Source organism: Ochotona princeps, chromosome 1 (assembly GCF_030435755.1).
Source record: "Ochotona princeps isolate mOchPri1 chromosome 1, mOchPri1.hap1, whole genome shotgun sequence".
In the NCBI taxonomy this organism is placed as follows: domain Eukaryota; kingdom Metazoa; phylum Chordata; class Mammalia; order Lagomorpha; family Ochotonidae; genus Ochotona; species Ochotona princeps.
In genome coordinates, this window is record NC_080832.1 from 145,151,229 (window position 1) to 145,176,154 (window position 24,926).

The window sequence follows — 24,926 nt, forward strand, 5'->3', positions numbered from 1 at the left end:
TCAATGGGCATGGGACCGGAAGTGACCCCACAGGGTTTCCTAGATAGCTGCCAGGACAGCTGATGGTATGTGAAGTTCATGAGGCAGGTGGAGTTGTTTTGGCAGTGGAAGAGCTGTGCTGCTGCTTCGGGCAGTTGCCATTCACCAGCACACTCCCTTCCCTAGGTGTCATATCCACTTTCAGACATATGTGCTGCCAGAGCACTTTTTTTCCATGGCAGCAGGAAATGGCTTCAGCACTGAACTTGTATTTCGTCATGTAATTTTGAGCGCCTTGAGTGAGGAGCTCCATGTTCGTTTTGTGTGGGTGCTGAAGCTGCTTGATTCCATCCCACTGGGCTCAATGGGCATGGGACCGGAAGTGACCCAACAGGGTTTCCTAGATAGCTGCCAGGACAGCTGATGGTATGTGAAGTTCATGAGGCAGGTGGATTTGTTATGGCAGTGGAAGAGCTGTGCTGCTGCTTCGGGCAGTTGCCATTCACCAGCACACTCCCTTCCCTAGGTGTCATATCCACTTTCAGACATATGTGCTGCCAGAGCACTTGGTTTCCATGGCAGCGGGAAATGGCTTGGGCACTGAACTTGTCTTTCGCCATGTAATTTTGAGCGCCTTGAGTGAGGAGCTCCATGTTCGTTTTGTGTGGGTGCTGAAGCTGCTTGATTCCATCCCACTGGGCTCAATGGGCATGGGACCGGAAGTGACCCAACAGGGTTTCCTAGATAGCTGCCAGGACAGCTGATGGTATGTGAAGTTCATGAGGCAGGTGGAGTTGTTTTGGCACTGGAAGAGCTGTGCTGCTGCTTCAGGCAGTTGCCATTCGCCACCACACTCCCTTCCCTAGGTGTCATATCCACTTTCAGACATATGTGCTGCCAGAGCACTTGGTTTCCATGGCAGTGGGAAATGGCTTGGGCCCTGAACTTGTCTTTGGCCGTGGAGTTTTTAGCGCCTTGAGTGAGGAGCTCCATGTTCGTTTTGTGTGGGTGCTCAAGCTGCTTGATTCCATCCCACTGGGCTCAATGGGCATGGGACCGGAAGTGACCCAACAGGGTTTCCTAGATAGCTGCCTGGACAGCTGATGGTATGTGAAGTTCATGAGGCAGGTGGAGTTGTTTTGGCACTGGAAGAGCTGTGCTGCTGCTTCAGGCAATAGCCATTCACCAGCACACTCCCATCCCTAGGTGTCATATCCACTTTCAGACATATGTGCTGCCAGAGCACTTGGTTTCCATGGCAGCGGGAAATGGCTTGGGCACTGAACTTGTCTTTTGCCATGTAATTTTGAGTGCCTTGAGTGAGGAACTCCATGTTAGTTTTGTGTGGGTGCTGAAGCTGCTTGATTCCATCCCACTGGGCTCAATGGGCATGGGACCGGAAGTGACCCAACAGGGTTTCCTAGATAGCTGCCAGGACAGCTGATGGTATGTGAAGTTCATGAGGCAGGTGGAGTTGTTTTGGCAGTGGAAGAGCTGTGCTGCAGCTTCGGGCAGTTGCCATTCACCAGCACACTCCCTTCCCTAGGTGTCATATCCACTTTCAGACATATGTGCTGCCAGAGCACTTGGTTTCCATGGCAGCGGGAAATGGCTTGGGCACTGAACTTGTCTTTTGACATGTAATTTTGAGCGCCTTGAGTGAGGAGCTCCATGTTCGTTTTGTGTGTGTGCTGAAGCTGCTTGATTCCATCCCACTGGGCTCAATGGGCATGGGACCGGAAGTGACCCAACAGGGTTTCCTAGATAGCTGCCAGGACAGCTGATGCTATGTGAAGTTCATGAGGCAGTTGGAGTTGTTTTGGCACTGGAAGAGCTGTGCTGCTGCTTCGGGCAGTTGCCATTCACCAGCACACTCCCTTCCCTAGGTGTCATATCCACTTTCAGACATATGTGCTGCCAGAGCACTTGGTTTCCATGGCAGCGGGAAATGGCTTGGGCACTGAACTTGTCTTTGGCCGTGAAGTTTTGAGCGCCTTGAGTGAGGAGCTCCATGTTCGTTTTGTGTGGGTGCTGAAGCTGCTTGATTCCATCCCACTGGGCTCAATGGGCATGGGACCGGAAGTGAGCCAACAGGGTTTCCTAGATAGCTGCCAGGACAGCTGATGGTATGTGAAGTTCATGAGGCAGGTGGAGTTGTTTTGGCACTGGAAGAGCTGTGCTGCTGCTTCGGGCAGTTGCCATTCACCAGCACACTCCCTTCCCTAGGTGTCATATCCACTTTCAGACATATGTGCTGCCAGAGCACTTGGTTTCCATGGCAGCGGGAAATGGCTTGGGCACTGAACTTGTCTTTGGCCATGTAATTTTGAGCGCCTTGAGTGAGGAGCTCCATGTTCGTTTTGTGTGGGTGCTGAAGCTGCTTGATTCCATCCCACTGGGCTGAATGGGCATGGGACCGGAAGTGACCCAACAGGGTTTCCTAGATAGCTGCCAGGACAGCTGATGGTATGTGAAGTTCATGAGGCAGGTGGAGTTGTTTTGGCAGTGGAAGAGCTGTGCTGCTGCTTCGGGAAGTTGCCATTCACCAGCACACTCCCTTCCCTAGGTGTCATATCCACTTTCAGACACATGTGCTGCCAGAGCACTTGGTTTCCATGGCAGCGGGAAATGGCTTGGGCACTGAACTTGTCTTTGGCTGTGGGCTTTTGAGTGCCTTGAGTGAGGAGCTCCATGTTCGTTTTGTGTGTGTGCTCAAGCTGCTTGATTCCATCCCACTGGGCTCAATGGGCATGGGACCGGAAGTGACCCAACAGGGTTTCCTAGATAGCTGCCAGGACAGCTGATGGTATGTGAAGTTCATGAGGTAAGTGGAATTGTTTTGGCAGTGGAAGAGCTGTGCTGCTGCTTTGGGCAGTTGCCATTCACCAGCACACTCCCTTCCCTAGGTGTCATATCCACTTTCAGACATATGTGCTGCCAGAGCACTTGGTTTCCATGGCAGCAGGAAATGGCTTGGGCACTGAACTTGTCTTTGGCCGTGGAGTTTTTAGCGCCTTGCGTGAGGAGCTCCATGTTCGTTTTGTGTGGGTGCTGAAGCTGCTTGATTCCATCCCACTGGGCTCAATGGGCATGGGACCGGAAGTGAGCCAACAGGGTTTCCTAGATAGCTGCCAGGACAGCTGATGGTATGTGAAGTTCATGAGGCAGGTGGAGTTGTTTTGGCAGTGGAAGAGCTGTGCTGCTGCTTCGGGCAGTTGCCATTCACCAGCACACTCCCTTCCCTAGGTGTCATATCCACTTTCAGACATATGTGCTGCCAGAGCACTTGGTTTCCATGGCAGCGGGAAATGCCTTGGGCACTGAACTTGTCTTTCGCCATGTAATTTTGAGCGCCTTGAGTGAGGAGCTCCATGTTCGTTTTGTGTGGGTGCTCAAGCTGCTTGATTCCATCCCACTGGGCTCAATGGGCATGGGACCGGAAGTGACCCAACAGGGTTTCCTAGATAGCTGCCAGGACAGCTGATGGTATGTGAAGTTCATGAGGCAGGTGGAGTTGTTTTGGCAGTGGAAGAGCTGTGCTGCTGCTTCGGGCAGTTGCCATTCACCAGCACACTCCCTTGCCTAGGTGTCATATCCACTTTCAGACATATGTGCTGCCAGAGCACTTGGTTTCCATGGCAGCGGGAAATGGCTTCAACACTGAACTTGTCTTTGGCCGTGGAGTTTTGAGCGCCTTGAGTGAGGAGCTCCATGTTCGTTTTGTGTGGGTGCTGAAGCTGCTTGATTCCATCCCACTGGGCTCAATGGGCATGGGACCGGAAGTGACCCAACAGGGTTTCCTAGATAGCTGCCAGGACAGCTGATGGTATGTGAAGTTCATGAGGCAGTTGGAGTTGTTTTGGCACTGGAAGAGCTGTGCTGCTGCTTTGGGCAGTTGCCATTCACCACCACACTCCCTTCCCTAGGTGTAATATCCACTTTCACACATATGTGCTGCCAGAGCACTTGGTTTCCATTGCAGAGGGAAATGGCTTGGGCACTGAACTTGTCTTTCGACATGTAATTTTGAGTGCCTTGAGTGAGGAGCTCCATGTTCGTTTTGTGTGTGTGCTCAAGCTGCTTGATTCCATCCCACTGGGCTCAATGGGCATGGAACCGGAAGTGACCCAACAGGGTTTCCTAGATAGCTGCCAGGACAGCTGATGGTATGTGAAGTTCATGAGGCAGGTGGAGTTGTTTTGCAGTGGAAGAGCTGTGCTGCTGCTTCAGGCAGTTGCCATTCACCAGCACACTCCCATCCCTAGGTGTCATATCCACTTTCAGACATATGTGCTGCCAGAGCACTTGGTTTCCATTGAAGCGGGAAATGGCTTGGGCACTGAACTTGTCTTTGGCCGTGGAGTTTTGAGCGCCTTGAGTGAGGAGCTCCATGTTAGATTTGTGTGTGTGCTGAAGCTGCTTGATTCCATCCCACTGGGCTCAATGGGCATGGGACCGGAAGTGACCCAACAGGGTTTCCTAGATAGCTGCCAGGACAGCTGATGGTATGTGAAGTTCATGAGGCAGGTGGAGTTGTTTTGGCACTGGAAGAGCTGTGCTGCTGCTTCGGGCAGTTGCCATTCACCAGCACACTCCCTTCCCTAGGTGTCATATCCACTTTCACACATATGTGCTGCCAGAGCACTTGGTTTCCATGGCAGCGGGAAATGGCTTGGGCACTGAACTTGTCTTTGGCCGTGGAGTTTTGAGCGCCTTGAGTGAGGAGCTCCATGTTCGTTTTGTGTGTGTGCTCAAGCTGCTTGATTCCATCCCACTGGGCTCAATGGGCATGGGACCGGAAGTGACCCAACAGGGTTTCCTAGATAGCTGCCAGGACAACTGATGGTATGTGAAGTTCATGAGGCAGGTGGAGTTGTTTTGGCAGTGGAAGAGCTGTGCTGCTGCTTCGGGCAGTTGCCATTCACCACCACACTCCCTTGCCTAGGTGTCATATCCACTTTCAGACACATGTGCTGCCAGAGCACTTGGTTTCCATGGCAGCGGGAAATGGCTTGGGCAATGAACTTGTCTTTCGCCATGTAGTTTTGAGCGCCTTGAGTGAGGAGCTCCATGTTCGTTTTGTGTGGGTGCTGAAGCTGCTTGATTCCATCCCACTGGGCTCAATGGGCATGGGACTCGAAGTGAGCCAACAGGGTTTCCTAGATAGCTGCCAGGACAGCTGATGGTATGTGAAGTTCATGAGGCAGGTGGAGTTGTTTTGGCAGTGGAAGAGCTGTGCTGCTGCTTCGGGCAGTTGCCATTCACCAGCACACTCCCTTCCCTAGGTGTCATATCCACTTTCAGACATATGTGCTGCCAGAGCACTTGGTTTCCATGGCAGTGGGAAATGGCTTGGGCACTGAACTTGTCTTTTGCCGTGGAGTTTTGAGCGCCTTGAGTGAGGAGCTCCATGTTCGTTTTGTGTGGGTGCTGAAGCTGCTTGATTCCATCCCACTGGGCTCAATGGGCATGGGACCGGAAGTGACCCAACAGGGTTTCCTAGATAGCTGCCAGGACAGCTGATGATATGTGAAGTTCATGAGGCAGGTGGAGTTGTTTTGGCAGTGGAAGAGCTGTGCTGCTGCTTCGGGCAGTTGCCATTCACCAACACACTCCCTTGCCTAGGTGTCATATCCACTTTCAGACACATGTGCTGCCAGAGCACTTGGTTTCCATGGCAGCGGGAAATGGCTTGGGCAATGAACTTGTCTTTCGCCATGTAGTTTTGAGCGCCTTGAGTGAGGAGCTCCATGTTCGTTTTGTGTGGGTGCTGAAGCTGCTTGATTCCATCCCACTGGGCTCAATGGGCATGGGACTCGAAGTGAGCCAACAGGGTTTCCTAGATAGCTGCCAGGACAGCTGATGGTATGTGAAGTTCATGAGGCAGGTGGAGTTGTTTTGGCAGTGGAAGAGCTGTGCTGCTGCTTCGGGCAGTTGCCATTCACCAGCACACTCCCTTCCCTAGGTGTCATATCCACTTTCAGACATATGTGCTGCCAGAGCACTTGGTTTCCATGGCAGTGGGAAATGGCTTGGGCACTGAACTTGTCTTTTGCCGTGAAGTTTTGAGTGCCTTGAGTGAGGAGCTCCATGTTCGTTTTGTGTGGGTGCTGAAGCTGCTTGATTCCATCCCACTGGGCTCAATGGGCATGGGACCGGAAGTGAGCCAACAGGGTTTCCTAGATAGCTGCCAGGACAGCTGATGGTATGTGAAGTTCATGAGGCAGGTGGAGTTGTTTTGGCAGTGGAAGAGCTGTGCTGCTGCTTCGGGCAGTTGCCATTCACCACCACAATCCCTTCCCTAGGTGTCATATCCACTTTCAGACATATGTGCTGCCAGAGCACTTGGTTTCCATTGCAGAGGGAAATGGCTTGGGCACTGAACTTGTCTTTCGCCATGTAATTTTGAGCGCCTTGAGTGAGGAGCTCCATGTTCGTTTTGTGTGGGTGCTGAAGCTGCTTGATTCCATCCCACTGGGCTCAATGGGCATGGGACCTGAAGTGAGCCAACAGGGTTTCCTAGATAGCTGCCAGGACAGCTGATGGTATGTGAAGTTCATGAGGCAGGTGGAGTTGTTTTGGCACTGGAAGAGCTGTGCTGCTGCTTCAGGCAGTTGCCATTCACCAGCACACTCCCTTCCCTAGGTGTCATATCCACTTTCAGACATATGTGCTGCCAGAGCTCTTGGTTTCCATGGCAGCGGGAAATGGCTTGGGCACTGAACTTATCGTTCGCCATGTAATTTTGAGCGCCTTGAGTGAGGAGCTCCATGTTCATTTTGTGTGGGTGCTCAAGCTGCTTGATTCCATCCCACTGGGCTCAATGGGCATGGGACCGGAAGTGACCCAACAGGGTTTCCTAGATAGCTGCCAGGACAGCTGATGGTATGTGAAGTTCATGAGGCAGGTGGAGTTGTTTTGGCAGTGGAAGAGCTGTGCTGCTGCTTCGGGCAGTTGCCATTCACCAACACACTCCCTTCCCTAGGTGTCATATCCACTTTCAGACATATGTGCTGCCAGAGCACTTGGTTTCCATGGCAGCAGGAAATGGCTTGGGCACTGAACTTGTCTTTGGCCGTGGAGTTTTGAGCGCCTTGAGTGAGGAGCTCCATGTTCGTTTTGTGTGGGTGCTGAAGCTGCTTGATTCCATCCCCCTGGGCTCAATGGGCATGGGACCGGAAGGGACCCAACAGGGTTTCCTAGATAGCTGCCAGGACAGCTGATGGTATGTGAAGTTCATGAGGCAGGTGGAGTTGTTTTGGCACTGGAAGAGCTGTGCTGCTGCTTCAGGCAGTTGCCATTCACCAGCACACTCCCTTCCCTAGGTGTCATATCCACTTTCAGACATATGTGCTGCCAGAGCACTTGGTTTCCATGGTAGCAGGAAATGGCTTGGGCACTGAACTTGTCTTTCGCCATGTAATTTTGAGCGCCTTGAGTGAGGAGCTCCATGTTCGTTTTGTGTGGGTGCTGAAGCTGCTTGATTCCATCCCACTGGGCTCAATGGGCATGGGACCGGAAGTGAGCCAACAGGGTTTCCTAGATAGCTGCCAGGACAGCTGATGGTATGTGAAGTTCATGAGGCAGGTGGAGTTGTTTTGGCAGTGGAAGAGCTGTGCTGCTGCTTCGGGCAGTTGCCATTCACCACCACAATCCCTTCCCTAGGTGTCATATCCACTTTCAGACATATGTGCTGCCAGAGCACTTGGTTTCCATTGCAGAGGGAAATGGCTTGGGCACTGAACTTGTCTTTCGCCATGTAATTTTGAGCGCCTTGAGTGAGGAGCTCCATGTTCGTTTTGTGTGGGTGCTGAAGCTGCTTGATTCCATCCCACTGGGCTCAATGGGCATGGGACCTGAAGTGAGCCAACAGGGTTTCCTAGATAGCTGCCAGGACAGCTGATGGTATGTGAAGTTCATGAGGCAGGTGGAGTTGTTTTGGCAGTGGAAGAGCTGTGCTGCTGCTTCAGGCAGTTGCCATTCACCAGCACACTCCCTTCCCTAGGTGTCATATCCACTTTCAGACATATGTGCTGCCAGAGCTCTTGGTTTCCATGGCAGCGGGAAATGGCTTGGGCACTGAACTTATCGTTCGCCATGTAATTTTGAGCGCCTTGAGTGAGGAGCTCCATGTTCATTTTGTGTGGGTGCTCAAGCTGCTTGATTCCATCCCACTGGGCTCAATGGGCATGGGACCGGAAGTGACCCAACAGGGTTTCCTAGATAGCTGCCAGGACAGCTGATGGTATGTGAAGTTCATGAGGCAGGTGGAGTTGTTTTGGCAGTGGAAGAGCTGTGCTGCTGCTTCGGGCAGTTGCCATTCACCAACACACTCCCTTCCCTAGGTGTCATATCCACTTTCAGACATATGTGCTGCCAGAGCACTTGGTTTCCATGGCAGCAGGAAATGGGTTGGGCACTGAACTTGTCTTTGGCCGTGGAGTTTTGAGCGCCTTGAGTGAGGAGCTCCATGTTCGTTTTGTGTGGGTGCTGAAGCTGCTTGATTCCATCCCACTGGGCTCAATGGGCATGGGACCGGAAGTGACCCAACAGGGTTTCCTAGATAGCTGCCAGGACAGCTGATGGTATGTGAAGTTCATGAGGCAGGTGGAGTTGTTTTGGCACTGGAAGAGCTGTGCTGCTGCTTCGGGCAGTTGCCATTCACCACCACACTCCCTTCCCTAGGTGTCATATCCACTTTCAGACATATGTGCTGCCAGAGCACTTGGTTTCCATGGCAGCGGGAAATGGCTTGGGCACTGAACTTGTCTTTGGCCGTGGAGTTTTGAGCGCCTTGAGTGAGGAGCTCCATGTTCATTTTGTGTGGGTGCTGAAGCTGCTTGATTCCATCCCACTGGGCTCAATGGGCATGGGACCGGAAGTGACCCAACAGGGTTTCCTAGATAGCTGCCAGGACAGCTGATGGTATGTGAAGTTCATGAGGCAGGTGGAGTTGTTTTGGCAGTGGAAGAGCTGTGCTGCTGCTTCGGGCAGTTGCCATTCACCAGCACACTCCCTTCCCTAGGTGTCATATCCACTTTCAGACATATGTGCTGCCAGAGCACTTGGTTTCCATGGCAGCAGGAAATGGCTTGGGCACGGAACTTGTCTTTCGCCGTGGAGTTTTGAGCGCCTTGAGTGAGGAGCTCCATGTTCGTTTTGTGTGGGTGCTCAAGCTGCTTGATTCCATCCCACTGGGCTCAATGGGCATGGGACCGGAAGTGAGCCAACAGGGTTTCCTAGATAGCTGCCAGGACAGCTGATGGTATGTGAAGTTCATGAGGTAGTTGGAGTTGTTTTGGCAGTGGAAGAGCTGTGCTGCTGCTTCAGGCAGTTGCCCTTCACCAGCACACTCCCTTCCCTAGGTGTCATATCCACTTTCAGACATATGTGCTGCCAGAGCACTTGGTTTCCATGGTAGCAGGAAATGGCTTGGGCACTGAACTTGGCTTTGGCCGTGGAGTTTTGAGCGCCTTGAGTGAGGAGCTCCATGTTAGTTTTGTGTGGGTGCTCAAGCTGCTTGATTCCATCCCACTGGGCTCAATGGGCATGGGACCGGAAGTGACCCAACAGGGTTTCCTAGATAGCTGCCAGGACAGCTGATGGTATGTGAAGTTCATGAGGCAGGTGGAGTTGTTTTGGCAGTGGAAGAGCTGTGCTGCTGCTTTGGGCAGTTGCCATTCACCAGCACACTCCCTTCCCTAGGTGTCATATCCACTTTCAGACATATGTGCTGCCAGAGCACTTGGTTTCCATGGCAGCGGGAAATGGCTTGGGCACTGAACTTGTCTTTGGCCGAGGAGTTTTTAGCGCCTTGAGTGAGGAGCTCCATGTTCATTTTGTGTGGGTGCTGAAGCTGCTTGATTCCATCCCACTGGGCTCAATGGGCATGGGACCGGAAGGGACCCAACAGGGTTTCCTAGATAGCTGCCAGGACAGCTGATGGTATCTGAAGTTCATGAGGCAGGTGGAGTTGTTTTGGCAGTGGAAGAGCTGTGCTGCTGCTTCAGGCAGTTGCCATTCACCAGCACACTCCCTTCCCTAGGTGTCATATCCACTTTCAGACATATGTGCTGCCAGAGCACTTGGTTTCCATGGTAGGAGGAAATGGCTTGGGCACTGAACTTGTCTTTCGCCATGTAATTTTGAGCGCCTTGAGTGAGGAGCTCCATGTTCGTTTTGTGTGGGTGCTGAAGCTGCTTGATTCCATCCCACTGGGCTCAATGGGCATGGGACCGGAAGTGACCCAACAGGGTTTCCTAGATAGCTGCCAGGACAGCTGATGGTATGTGAAGTTCATGAGGTAGTTGGAGTTGTTTTGGCACTGGAAGAGCTGTGCTGCTGCTTCGGGCAGTTGCCATTCACCACCACACTCCCTTCCCTAGGTGTCATATCCACTTTCAGACATATGTGCTGCCAGAGCACTTGGTTTCCATGGTAGCAGGAAATGGCTTGGGCACTGAACTTGTCTTTGGCCGTGGAGTTTTGAGCGCCTTGAGTGAGGAGCTCCATGTTAGTTTTGTGTGGGTGCTGAAGCTGCTTGATTCCATCCCACTGGGCTCAATGGGCATGGGACCGGAAGTGACCCAACAGGGTTTCCTAGATAGCTGCCAGGACAGCTGATGGTATGTGAAGTTCATGAGGCAGGTGGAGTTGTTTTGGCACTGGAAGAGCTGTGCTGCTGCTTCGGGCAGTTGGCATTCACCAGCACACTCCCTTCCCTAGGTGTCATATCCACTTTCAGACATATGTGCTGCCAGAGCACTTGGTTTCCATGGCAGCGGGAAATGGCTTGGGCACTGAACTTGTCTTTGGCCGTGGAGTTTTGAGCGCCTCGAGTGAGGAGCTCCATGTTCATTTTGTGTGGGTGCTGAAGCTGCTTGATTCCATCCCACTGGGCTCAATGGGCATGGGACCGGAAGTGACCCAACAGAGTTTCCTAGATAGCTGCCAGGACAGCTGATGGTATGTGAAGTTCATGAGGCAGGTGGAGTTGTTTTGGCAGTGGAAGAGCTGTGCTGCTGCTTCGGGCAGTTGCCATTCACCAGCACACTCCCTTCCCTAGTTGTCATATCCACTTTCAGACATATGTGCTGCCAGAGCACTTGATTCCATGGCAGCGGGAAATGGCTTGGGCACTGAACTTGTCTTTGGCTGCGGAGTTTTTAGCGCCTTTATTGAGGAGCTCCATGTTCGTTTTGTGTGGGTGCTGAAGCTGCTTGATTCCATCCCACTGGGCTCAATGGGCATGGGACCGGAAGTGACCCAACAGGGTTTCCTAGATAGCTGCCAGGACAGCTGATGGTATGTGAAGTTCATGAGGCAGGTGGAGTTGTTTTGGCAGTGGAAGAGCTGTGCTGCTGCTTCAGGCAGTTGCCATTCACCAGCACACTCCCTTCCCTAGGTGTCATATCCACTTTCAGACATATGTGCTGCCAGAGCACTTGGTTTCTATGGCAGCGGGAAATGGCTTGGGCACTGACCTTGTCTTTGGCCGTGGAGTTTTTAGCGCCTTGAGTGAGGAGCTCCATGTTCGTTTTGTGTGGGTGCTGAAGCTGCTTGATTCCATCCCACTGGGCTCAATGGGCATGGGACCGGAAGTGACCCAACAGGGTTTCCTAGATAGCTGCCAGGACAGCTGATGGTATGTGAAGTTCATGAGGCAGGTGGAGTTGTTTTGGCAGTGGAAGAGCTGTGCTGCTGCTTCGGGCAGTTGGCATTCACCAGCACACTCCCTTCCCTAGGTGTCATATCCACTTTCAGACATATGTGCTGCCAGAGCACTTGGTTTCCATGGCAGCGGGAAATGGCTTGGGCACTGAACTTGTCTTTGGCTGCGGAGTTTTGAGCGCCTTGAGTGAGGAGCTCCATGTTCATTTTGTGTGGGTGCTGAAGCTGCTTGATTCCATCCCACTGGGCTCAATGGGCATGGGACCGGAAGTGAGCCAACAGGGTTTCCTAGATAGCTGCCAGGACAGCTGATGGTATGTGAAGTTCATGAGGCAGGTGGAGTTGTTTTGGCAGTGGAAGAGCTGTGCTGCTGCTTCGGGCAGTTGCCATTCACCACCACACTCCCTTCCCTAGGTGTCATATCCACTTTCAGACATATGTGCTGCCAGAGCACTTGGTTTCCATGGCAGCGGGAAATGGCTTGGGCACTGAACTTGTCTTTGGCCGTGGAGTTTTGAGCGCCTTGAGTGAGGAGCTCCATGTTCGTTTTGTGTGGGTGCTGAAGCTGCTTGATTCCATCCCACTGGGCTCAATGGGCATGGGACCGGAAGTGACCCAACAGGGTTTCCTAGATAGCTGCCAGGACAGCTGATGGTATGTGAAGTTCATGAGGCAGGTGGAGTTGTTTTGGCAGTGGAAGAGCTGTGCTGCTGCTTCAGGCAGTTGCCATTCACCAACACACTCCCTTCCCTAGGTGTCATATCCACTTTCAGACATATGTGCTGCCAGAGCACTTGGTTTCCATGGCAGCAGGAAATGGCTTGGGCACTGAACTTGTCTTTGGCCGTGGAGTTTTGAGCGCCTTGAGTGAGGAGCTCCATGTTCGTTTTGTGTGGGTGCTCAAGCTGCTTGATTCCATCCCACTGGGCTCAATGGGCATGGGACCGGAAGTGACCCAACAGGGTTTCCTAGATAGCTGCCAGGACAGCTGATGGTATGTGAAGTTCATGAGGTAGTTGGAGTTGTTTTGGCACTGGAAGAGCTGTGCTGCTGCTTCGGGCAGTTGCCATTCACCAGCACACTCCCTTCCCTAGGTGTCATATCCACTTTCAGACATATGTGCTGCCAGAGCACTTTTTTTCCATGGCAGCGGGAAATGGCTTGGGCACTGAACTTGTCTTTGGCCGTGGAGTTTTGAGCGCCTTGAGTGAGGAGCTCCATGTTCGTTTTGTGTGGGTGCTGAAGCTGCTTGATTCCATCCCACTGGGCTCAATGGGCATGGGACCGGAAGTGACCCAACAGGGTTTCCTAGATAGCTGCCAGGACAGCTGATGGTATGTGAAGTTCATGAGGCAGGTGGAGTTGTTTTGGCACTGGAAGAGCTGTGCTGCTGCTTCGGGCAGTTGGCATTCACCAGCACACTCCCTTCCCTAGGTGTCATATCCACTTTCAGACACATGTGCTGCCAGAGCACTTGGTTTCCATGGCAGCGGGAAATGGCTTGGGCACTGAACTTGTCTTTCGCCATGTAATTTTGAACGCCTTGAGTGAGGAGCTCCATGTTCGTTTTGTGTGGGTGCTGAAGCTGCTTGATTCCATCCCACTGGGCTCAATGGGCATGGGACCGGAAGTGACCCAACAGGGTTTGCTAGATAGCTGCCAGGACAGCTGATGGTATGTGAAGTTCATGAGGCAGGTGGAGTTGTTTTGGCAGTGGAAGAGCTGTGCTGCTGCTTCAGGCAGTTGCCATTCACCAGCACACTCCCTTCCCTAGGTGTCATATCCACTTTCAGACATATGTGCTGCCAGAGCACTTGGTTTCCATGGCAGCAGGAAATGGCTTGGGCACTGAACTTGTCTTTGGCCGTGGAGTTTTGAGCGCCTTGAGTGAGGAGCTCCATGTTCGTTTTGTGTGGGTGCTCAATCTGCTTGATTCCATCCCACTGGGCTCAATGGGCGTGGGACCGGAAGTGACCCAACAGGGTTTCCTAGATAGCTGCCAGGACAGCTGATGGTATGTGAAGTTCATGAGATAGTTGGAGTTGTTTTGGCAGTGGAAGAGCTGTGCTGCTGCTTCGGGCAGTTGCCATTCACCACCACACTCCCTTCCCTAGGTGTCATATCCACTTTCAGACATATGTGCTGCCAGAGCACTTGGTTTCCATGGCAGCGGGAAATGGCTTGGGCACTGAACTTGTCTTTCGCCGTGGAGTTTTTAGCGCCTTGAGTGAGGAGCTCCATGTTCATTTAGTGTGGGTGCTCAAGCTGCTTGATTCCATCCCACTGGGCTCAATGGGCATGGGACCGGAAGTGACCCAACAGGGTTTCCTAGATAGCTGCCAGGACAGCTGATGGTATGTGAAGTTCATGAGGCAGGTGGAGTTGTTTTGGCAGTGGAAGAGCTGTGCTGCTGCTTCGGGCAGTTGCCATTCACCAGCACACTCCCTTCCCTAGGTGTCATATCCACTTTCAGACATATGTGCTGCCAGAGCACTTGGTTTCCATGGCAGCGGGAAATGGCTTGGGCACTGAACTTGTCTTTGGCTGCGGAGTTTTGAGCGCCTTGATTGAGGAGCTCCATGTTCGTTTTGTGTGGGTGCTGAAGCTGCTTGATTCCATCCCACTGGGCTCAATGGGCATGGGACCGGAAGTGACCCAACAGGGTTTCCTAGATAGCTGCCAGGACAGCTGATGGTATGTGAAGTTCATGAGGCAGGTGGAGTTGTTTTGGCAGTGGAAGAGCTGTGCTGCTGCTTCGGGCAGTTGCCATTCACCAGCACACTACCTTCCCTAGGTGTCATATCCACTTTCAGACATATGTGCTGCCAGAGCACTTGGTTTCTATGGCAGCGGGAAATGGCTTGGGCACTGAACTTGTCTTTGGCCGTGGAGTTTTTAGCGCCTTGAGTGAGGAGCTCCATGTTCGTTTTGTGTGGGTGCTGAAGCTGCTTGATTCCATCCCCCTGGGCTCAATGGGCATGGGACCGGAAGTGACCCAACAGGGTTTCCTAGATAGCTGCCAGGACAGCTGATGGTATGTGAAGTTCATGAGGCAGGTGGAGTTGTTTTGGCAGTGGAAGAGCTGTGCTGCTGCTTCAGGCAGTTGCCATTCACCACCACACTCCCTTCCCTAGGTGTCATATCCACTTTCAGACATATGTGCTGCCAGAGCACTTGGTTTCCATGGCAGCGGGAAATGGCTTGGGCAATGAACTTGTCTTTCGCCGTGGAGTTTTTAGCGCCTTGAGTGAGGAGCTCCATGTTCGTTTTGTGTGGGTGCTGAAGCTGCTTGATTCCATCCCACTGGGCTCAATGGGCATGGGACCAGAAGTGACCCAACAGGGTTTCCTAGATAGCTGCCAGGACAGCTGATGGTATGTGAAGTTCATGAGGCAGGTGGAGTTGTTTTGGCAGTGGAAGAGCTGTGCTGCTGCTTCGGGCAGTTGCCATTCACCACCACACTCCCTTCCCTAGGTGTCATATCCACTTTCAGACATATGTGCTGCCAGAGCACTTGGTTTCCTTTGCAGAGGGAAATGGCTTGGGCACTGAACTTGTCTTTCGCCATGTAATTTTGAGCGCCTTGAGTGAGGAGCTCCATGTTCGTTTCGTGTGGGTGCTGAAGCTGCTTGATTCCATCCCACTGGGCTCAATGGGCATGGGACCGGAAGTGACCCAACAGGGTTTCCTAGATAGCTGCCAGGACAGCTGATGGTATGTGAAGTTCATGAGGCAGGTGGAGTTGTTTTGGCAGTGGAAGAGCTGTGCTGCTGCTTCAGGCAGTTGCCATTCACCAGCACACTCCCTTCCCTAGGTGTCATATCCACTTTCAGACATATGTGCTGCCAGAGCTCTTGGTTTCCATGGCAGCGGGAAATGGCTTGGGCACTGAACTTATCTTTCGCCATGTAATTTTGAGCGCCTTGAGTGAGGAGCTCCATGTTCATTTTGTGTGGGTGCTCAAGCTGCTTGATTCCATCCCACTGGGCTCAATGGGCATGGGACCGGAAGTGACCCAACAGGGTTTCCTAGATAGCTGCCAGGACAGCTGATGGTATGTGAAGTTCATGAAGCAGGTGGAGTTGTTTTGGCACTGGAAGAGCTGTGCTGCTGCTTCGGGAAGTTGCCATTCACCAACACACTCCCTTCCCTAGGTGTCATATCCACTTTCAGACATATGTGCTGCCAGAGCACTTGGTTTCCATGGCAGCAGGAAATGGCTTCAACACTGAACTTGTCTTTGGCCGTGGAGTTTTGAGCGCCTTGAGTGAGGAGCTCCATGTTCGTTTTGTGTGGGTGCTGAAGCTGCTTGATTCCATCCCACTGGGCTCAATGGGCATGGGACCGGAAGTGAGCCAACAGGGTTTCCTAGATAGCTGCCAGGACAGCTGATGGTATGTGAAGTTCATGAGGCAGGTGGCGTTGTTTTGGCAGTGGAAGAGCTGTGCTGCTGCTTCGGGCAGTTGCCATTCACCAACACACTCCCTTCCCTAGGTGTCATATCCACTTTCAGACATATGTGCTGCCAGAGCACTTGGTTTCCATGGCAGCGGGAAATGGCTTGGGCACTGAACTTGTCTTTCGCCGTGGAGTTTTTAGCGCCTTGAGTGAGGAGCTCCATGTTCATTTTGTGTGGGTGCTGAAGCTGCTTGATTCCATCCCACTGGGCTCAATGGGCATGGGACCGGAAGTGACCCAACAGGGTTTCCTAGATAGCTGCCAGGACAGCTGATGGTATGTGAAGTTCATGAGGCAGGTGGAGTTGTTTTGGCAGTGGAAGAGCTGTGCTGCTGCTTCGGGCAGTTGCCATTCACCAGCACACTCCCTTCCCTAGGTGTCATATCCACTTTCAGACATATGTGCTGCCAGAGCACTTGGTTTCCATGGCAGCGGGAAATGGCTTGGGCACTGAACTTGTCTTTGGCTGCGGAGTTTTGAGCGCCTTGAGTGAGGAGCTCCATGTTCGTTTTGTGTGGGTGCTGAAGCTGCTTGATTCCATCCCACTGGGCTCAATGGGCATGGGACCGGAAGTGACCCAACAGGGTTTCCTAGATAGCTGCCAGGACAGCTGATGGTATGTGAAGTTCATGAGGCAGGTGGAGTTGTTTTGGCAGTGGAAGAGCTGTGCTGCTGCTTCGGGCAGTTGCCATTCACCAGCACACTCCCTTCCCTAGGTGTCATATCCACTTTCAGACATATGTGCTGCCAGAGCACTTGGTTTCTATGGCAGCGGGAAATGGCTTGGGCACTGAACTTGTCTTTGGCCGTGGAGTTTTTAGCGCCTTGAGTGAGGAGCTCCATGTTCGTTTTGTGTGGGTGCTGAAGCTGCTTGATTCCATCCCACTGGGCTCAATGGGCATGGGACCGGAAGTGACCCAACAGGGTTTCCTAGATAGCTGCCAGGACAGCTGATGGTATGTGAAGTTCATGAGGCAGGTGGAGTTGTTTTGGCAGTGGAAGAGCTGTGCTGCTGCTTCGGGCAGTTGCCATTCACCAACACACTCCCTTCCCTAGGTGTCATATCCACTTTCAGACATATGTGCTGCCAGAGCACTTGGTTTCCATGGTAGCAGGAAATGGCTTGGGCACTGAACTTGTCTTTGGCCGTGGAGTTTTGAGCGCCTTGAGTGAGGAGCTCCATGTTCGTTTTGTGTGGGTGCTGAAGCTGCTTGATTCCATCCCCCTGGGCTCAATGGGCATGGGACCGGAAGTGACCCAACAGGGTTTCCTAGATAGCTGCCAGGACAGCTGATGGTATGTGAAGTTCATGAGGCAGGTGGAGTTGTTTTGGCAGTGGAAGAGCTGTGCTGCTGCTTCGGGCAGTTGCCATTCACCAGCACACTCCCTTCCCTAGGTGTCATATCCACTTTCAGACATATGTGCTGCCAGAGCACTTGGTTTCCATGGCAGCGGGAAATGGCTTGGGCACTGAACTTGTCTTTGTCCGTGGAGTTTTGAGCGCCTTGAGTGAGGAGCTCCATGTTCGTTTTGTGTGGGTGCTGAAGCTGCTTGATTCCATCCCACTGGGCTCAATGGGCATGGGACCGGAAGTGACCCAACAGGGTTTCCTAGATAGCTGCCAGGACAGCTGATGGTATGTGAAGTTCATGAGGTAGTTGGAGTTGTGTTGGCACTGGAAGAGCTGTGCTGCTGCTTCGGGCAGTTGCCATTCACCACCACACTCCCTTCCCTAGGTGTCATATCCACTTTCAGACATATGTGCTGCCAGAGCACTTGGTTTCCATGGCAGCGGGAAATGGCTTGGGCACTGAACTTGTCTTTGTCCGTGGAGTTTTTAGCGCCTTGAGTTAGGAGCTCCATGTTAGTTTTGTGTGGGTGCTGAAGCTGCTTGATTCCATCCCCCTGGGCTCAATGGGCATGGGACCGGAAGTGACCCAACAGAGTTTCCTAGATAGCTGCCAGGACAGCTGATGGTATGTGAAGTTCATGAGGCAGGTGGCGTTGTTTTGGCAGTGGAAGAGCTGTGCTGCTGCTTCAGGCAGTTGCCATTCACCAACACACTCCCTTCCCTAGGTGTCATATCCACTTTCAGACATATGTGCTGCCAGAGCACTTGGTTTCCATGGCAGCAGGAAATGGCTTGGGCACTGAACTTGTCTTTGGCCGTGGAGTTTTGAGCGCCTTGAGTGAGGAGCTCCATGTTAGTTTTGTGTGGGTGCTGAAGCTGCTTGATTCCATCCCACTGGGCTCAATGGGCATGGGACCGGAAGTGACCCAACAGGGTTTCCTAGATAGCTGCCAGGACAGCTGATGGTATGTGAAGTTCATGAGGTAGTTGAAGTTGTGTTGGCACTGGAAGAGCTGTGCTGCTGCTTCGGGCAGTTGCCATTCACCACCACACTCCCTTCCCTAGGTGTCATATCCACTTTCAGACATATGTGCTGCCAGAGCACTTGGTTTCCATGGCAGCGGGAAATGGCTTGGGCACTGAACTTGTCTTTGGCCGTGGAGTTTTGAGCGCCTTGAGTGAGGAGCTCCATGTTCATTTTGTGTGGGTGCTGAAGCTGCTTGATTCCATCCCCCTGGGCTCAATGGGCATGGGACCGGAAGTGACCCAACAGAGTTTCCTAGATAGCTGCCAGGACAGCTGATGGTATGTGAAGTTCATGAGGCAGGTGGCGTTGTTTTGGCAGTGGAAGAGCTGTGCTGCTGCTTCGGGCAGTTGCCATTCACCAACACACTCCCTTCCCTAGGTGTCATATCCACTTTCAGACATATGTGCTGCCAGAGCACTTGGTTTCCATGGCAGCGGGAAATGGCTTGGGCACTGAACTTGTCTTTCGCCGTGGAGTTTTTAGCGCCTTGAGTGAGGAGCTCCATGTTCATTTTGTGTGGGTGCTGAAGCTGCTTGATTCCATCCCACTGGGCTCAATGGGCATGGGACCGGAAGTGACCCAACAGGGTTTCCTAGATAGCTGCCAGGACAGCTGATGGTATGTGAAGTTCATGAGGCAGGTGGAGTTGTTTTGGCAGTGGAAGAGCTGTGCTGCTGCTTCGGGCAGTTGCCATTCACGAGCACACTCCCTTCCCTAGGTGTCATATCCACTTTCAGACATATGTGCTGCCAGAGCACTTGGTTTCCATGGTAGCAGGAAATGGCTTGGGCACTGAACTTGTCTTTGGCCGTGGAGTTTTGAGCGCCTTGAGAGAGGAGCTCCATGTTCGTTTTGTGTGGGTGCTGAAGCTGCTTGATTCCATCCCCCTGGGCTCAATGGGCATGGGACCGGAAGTGACCCAACAGGGTTTCCTAGATAGCTGCCAGGACAGCTGATGGTATGTGAAGTTCATGAGGCAGGTGGAGTTGTTTTGGCAGTGGAAGAGCTGTGCTGCTGCTTCGGGCAGTTGCCATTCACCAAAACACTCCCTTCCCTAGGTGTCATATCCACTTTCAGACATATGTGCTGCCAGAGCACTTGGTTTCCATGGCAGCGGGAAATGGCTTGGGCACTGAACTTGTCTTTGTCCGTGGAGTTTTGAGCGCCTTGAGTGAGGAGCTCCATGTTCGTTTTGTGTGGGTGCTGAAGCTGCTTGATTCCATCCCACTGGGCTCAATGGGCATGGGACCGGAAGTGACCCAACAGGGTTTCCTAGATAGCTGCCAGGACAGCTGATGGTATGTGAAGTTCATGAGGCAGGTGGAGTTGTTTTGGCAGTGGAAGAGCTGTGCTGCTGCTTCGGGCAGTTGGCATTCACCAGCACACTCCCTTCCCTAGGTGTCATATCCACTTTCAGACATATGTGCTGCCACAGCACTTGGTTTCCATTGCAGAGGGAAATGGCTTGGGCACTGAACTTGTTTTTGGCCGTGGAGTTTTGAGCGCCTTGAGTGAGGAGCTCCATGTTCGTTTTGTGTGGGTGCTGAAGCTGCTTGATTCCATCCCACTGGGCTCAATGGGCATGGGACCGCAAGTGACCCAACAGGGTTTCCTAGATAGCTGCCAGGACAGCTGATGGTATGTGAAGTTCATGAGGCAGGTGGAGTTGTTTTGGCAGTGGGAGAGCTGTGCTGCTGCTTCAGGCAGTTGCCATTCTCCAGCACACTCCCTTCCCTAGGTGTCATATCCACTTTCAGACATATGTGCTGCCAGAGCTCTTGGTTTCCATGGCAGCGGGAAATGGCTTGGGCACTGAACTTATCTTTCGCCATGTAATTTTGAGCGCCTTGAGTGAGGAGCTCCATGTTCATTTTATGTGGGTGCTCAAGCTGCTTGGTTCCATCCCACTGGGCTCAATGGGCATGGGACCGGAAGTGACCCAACAGGGTTTCCTAGATAGCTGCCAGGACAGCTGATGGTATGTGAAGTTCATGAGGCAGGTGGAGTTGTTTTGGCAGTGGAAGAGCTGTGCTGCTGCTACAGGCAGTTGCCATTCACCAGCACACTCCCTTCCCTAGGTGTCATATCCACTTTCAGACATATGTGCAGCCAGAGCACTTGGTTTCCATGGCAGCAGGAAATGGCTTGGGCACTGAACTTGTCTTTGGCCGTGGAGTTTTGAGCGCCTTGAGTGAGGAGCTCCATGTTCGTTTTGTGTGGGTGCTCAAGCTGCTTGATTCCATCCCACTGGGCTCAATGGGCATGGGACCGGAAGTGACCCAACAGGGTTTCCTAGATAGCTGCCAGGACAGCTGATGGTATGTGAAGTTCATGAGGTAGTTGGAGTTGTGTTGGCACTGGAAGAGCTGTGCTGCTGCTTCGGGCAGTTGCCATTCACCACCACACTCCCTTCCCTAGGTGTCATATCCACTTTCAGACATATGTGCTGCCAGAGCACTTGGTTTCCATGGCAGCGGGAAATGGCTTGGGCACTGAACTTGTCTTTGGCCGTGGAGTTTTGAGCGCCTTGAGTGAGGAGCTCCATGTTCATTTTGTGTGGGTGCTGAAGCTGCTTGATTCCATCCCCCTGGGCTCAATGGGCATGGGACCGGAAGTGACCCAACAGAGTTTCCTAGATAGCTGCCAGGACAGCTGATGGTATGTGAAGTTCATGAGGCAGGTGGAGTTGTTTTGGCAGTGGAAGAGCTGTGCTGCTGCTTCGGGAAGTTGCCATTCACCAGCACACTCCCTTCCCTAGGTGTCATATCCACTTTCAGACATATGTGCTGCCAGAGCACTTGCTTTCAATGGCAGCGGGAAATGGCTTGGGCACTGAACTTGTCTTTGGCCATGTAATTTTGAGCGCCTTGAGTGAGGAGCTCCATGTTCGTTTTGTGTGGGTGCTGAAGCTGCTTGATTCCATCCCCCTGGGCTCAATGGGCATGGGACCGGAAGTGACCCAACAGAGTTTCCTAGATAGCTGCCAGGACAGCTGATGGTATGTGAAGTTCATGAGGCAGGTGGAGTTGTTTTGGCAGTGGAAGAGCTGTGCTGCTGCTTCGGGCAGTTGCCATTCACCAGCACACTCCCTTCCCTAGGTGTCATATCCACTTTCAGACATATGTGCTGCCAGAGCACTTGCTTTCAATGGCAGCGGGAAATGGCTTGGGCAATGAACTTGTCTTTCGCCATGTAATTTTGAGCGCCTTGAGTGAGGAGCTCCATGTTCGTTTTGTGTGGGTGCTGAAGCTGCTTGATTCCATCCCACTGGGCTCAATGGGCATGGGACCGGAAGTGACCCAACAGGGTTTCCTAGATAGCTGCCAGGACAGCTGATGGTATGTGAAGTTCATGAGGCAGGTAGAGTTGTTTTGGCAGTGGAAGAGCTGTGCTGCTGCTTCAGGCAGTTGCCATTCACCAGCACACTCCCTTCCCTAGGTGTCATATCCACTTTCAGACATATGTGCTGCCAGAGCACTTGGTTTCTATGCAGCGGGAAATGGCTTGGGCACTGAACTTGTCTTTGGCTGTGAAGTTTTTAGCGCCTTGAGTGAGGAGCTCCATGTTCGTTTTGTGTGGGTGCTGAAGCTGCTTGATTCCATCCCACTGGGCTCAATGGGCATGGACCGGAAGTGACCCAACAGGGTTTCCTAGATAGCTGCCAGGACAGCTGATGGTATGTGAAGTTCATGAGGCAGGTGGTGTTGTTTTAGCAGTGGAAGAGCTGTGCTGCTGCTTCAGGCAGTTGCCATTCAACTGCACACTCCCTTCCCTAGGTGTCATATCCACTTTCAGACATATGTGTTGCCAGAGCACTTGGTTTCCATGGCAGAGGGAAATGGCTTGGACATTGAACTTGTCTTTCGCCATGTAGTTTTGAGCGCCTTGAGTGAGGAGCTCCATGTTCGTTTTGTGTGGGTGCTGAAGCTGCTTGATTCCATCCCACTGGGCTCAATGGGCATGGGACCGGAAGTGACCCAACAGGGTTTCCTAGATAGCTGCCAGGACAGCTGATGGTATGTGAAGTTCATGAGGCAGTTGGAGTTGTTTTGGCACTGGAAGAGCTGTGCTGCTGCTTAGGGCAGTTGCCATTCACCAGCACACTCCCTTTCCTAGGTGTCATATCCACTTTCAGACACATGTGCTGCCAGAGCACTTGGTTTCCATTGCAGTGGGAAATGGCTTGGGCACTGAACTTGTCTTTCGCCATGTAATTTTGAGCGCCTTGAGTGAGGAGCTCCATGTTCGTTTTGTGTGGGTGCTGAAGCTGCTTGATTCCATCCCACTGGGCTCAATGGGCATGGGACCGGAAGTGACCCAACAGGGTTTCCTAGATAGCTGCCAGGACAGCTGATGGTATGTGAAGTTCATGAGGCAGGTGGAGTTGTTTTGGCAGTGGAAGAGCTGTGCTGCTGCTTCGGGCAGTTGCCATTCACCAACACACTCCCTTCCCTAGGTGTCATATCCACTTTCAGACATATGTGTTGCCAGAGCACTTGGTTTCCATGGCAGCGGGAAATGGCTTGGGCACTGAACTTGTCTTTTGCCGTGGAGTTTTGAGCGCCTTGAGTGAGGAGCTCCATGTTCGTTTTGTGTGGGTGCTGAAGCTGCTTGATTCCATCCCACTGGGCTCAATGGGCATGGGACCGGAAGTGACCCTACAGTGTTTCCTAGATAACTGGCAGGACAGCTGATGGTATGTGAAGGTCATGAGGTAGTTGGAGTTGTGTTGGCACTGGAAGAGCTGTGCTGCTGCTTCGGGCAGTTGCCATTCACCAGCACACTCCCTTCCCTAGGTGTCATATCCACTTTCAGACATATGTGCTGCCAGAGCACTTGGTTTCCATGGTAGCAGGAAATGGCTTGGGCACTGAACTTGTCTTTGGCCGTGGAGTTTTGAACGCCTTGAGTGAGGAGCTCCATGTTCGTTTTGTGTGGGTGCTGGAGCTGCTTGATTCCATCCCACTGGGCTCAATGGGCATGGGACCGGAAGTGACCCAACAGGGTTTCCTAGATAGCTGCCAGGACAGCTGATGGTATGTGAAGTTCATGAGGCAGGTGGAGTTGTTTTGGCACTGGAAGAGCTGTGCTGCTGCTTCGGGCAGTTGGCATTCACCAGCATACTCCCTTCCCTAGGTGTCATATCCACTTTCAGACATATGTGCTGCCAGAGCACTTGGTTTCCATGGCAGCGGGAAATGGCTTGGGCACTGAACTTGTCTTTGGCCGTGGAGTTTTGAGCGCCTTGAGTGAGGAGCTCCATGTTCATTTTGTGTGGGTGCTGAAGCTGCTTGATTCCATCTCACTGGGCTCAATGGACATGGGACCGGAAGTGACCCAACAGAGTTTCCTAGATAGCTGCCAGGACAGCTGATGGTATGTGAAGTTCATGAGGCAGGTGGTGTTGTTTTGGCAGTGGAAGAGCTGTGCTGCTGCTTCAGGCAGTTGCCATTCACCACCACACTCCCTTCCCTAGGTGTCATATCCACTTTCAGACACATGTGCTGCCAGAGCACTTGGTTTCCATGGCAGCGGGAAATGGCTTGGGCACTGAACTTGTCTTTCGCCATGTAATTTTGAGCGCCTTGAGTGAGGAGCTCCATGTTCGTTTTGTGTGGGTGCTCAAGCTGCTTGATTCCATCCCACTGGGCTCAATGGGCATGGGACCGGAAGTGACCCAACAGGGTTTCCTAGATAGCTGCCAGGACAGCTGATGGTATGTGAAGTTCATGAGGCAGGTAGAGTTGTTTTGGCAGTGGAAGAGCTGTGCTGCTGCTTCAGGCAGTTGCCATTCACCACCACACTCCCTTCCCTAGGTGTCATATCCACTTTCAGACATATGTGCTGCCAGAGCACTTGGTTTCCATGGCAGCAGGAAATGGCTTCAACACTGAACTTGTCTTTGGCCGTGGAGTTTTGAGCGCCTTGAGTGAGGAGCTCCATGTTCGTTTTGTGTGGGTGCTCAATCTGCTTGATTCCATCCCACTGGGCTCAATGGGCGTGGGAGCGGAAGTGACCCAACAGGGTTTCCTAGATAGCTGCCAGGACAGCTGATGGTATGTGAAGTTCATGAGGCAGGTGGAGTTGTTTTGGCAGTGGAAGAGCTGTGCTGCTGCTTCGGGCAGTTGCCATTCAACTGCACACTCCGTTCCCTAGGTGTCATATCCACTTTCAGACATATGTGCTGCCAGAGCACCTGGTTTCTATGGAAGTGGGAAATGGCTTCAGCACTGAACTTGTCTTTGGCCGTGAAGTTTTGAGTTCCTTGAGTGAGGAGCTCCATGTTCGTTTTGTGTGGATGCTCAAGCTGCTTGATTCCATCCCACTAGGCTCAATCGGCATGGGACCGGAAGTGACCCAACAGGGTTTCCTAGATAGCTGCCAGGACAGCTGATGGTATGTGAAGTTCATGAGGCAGGTGGAGTTGTTTTGGCAGTGGAA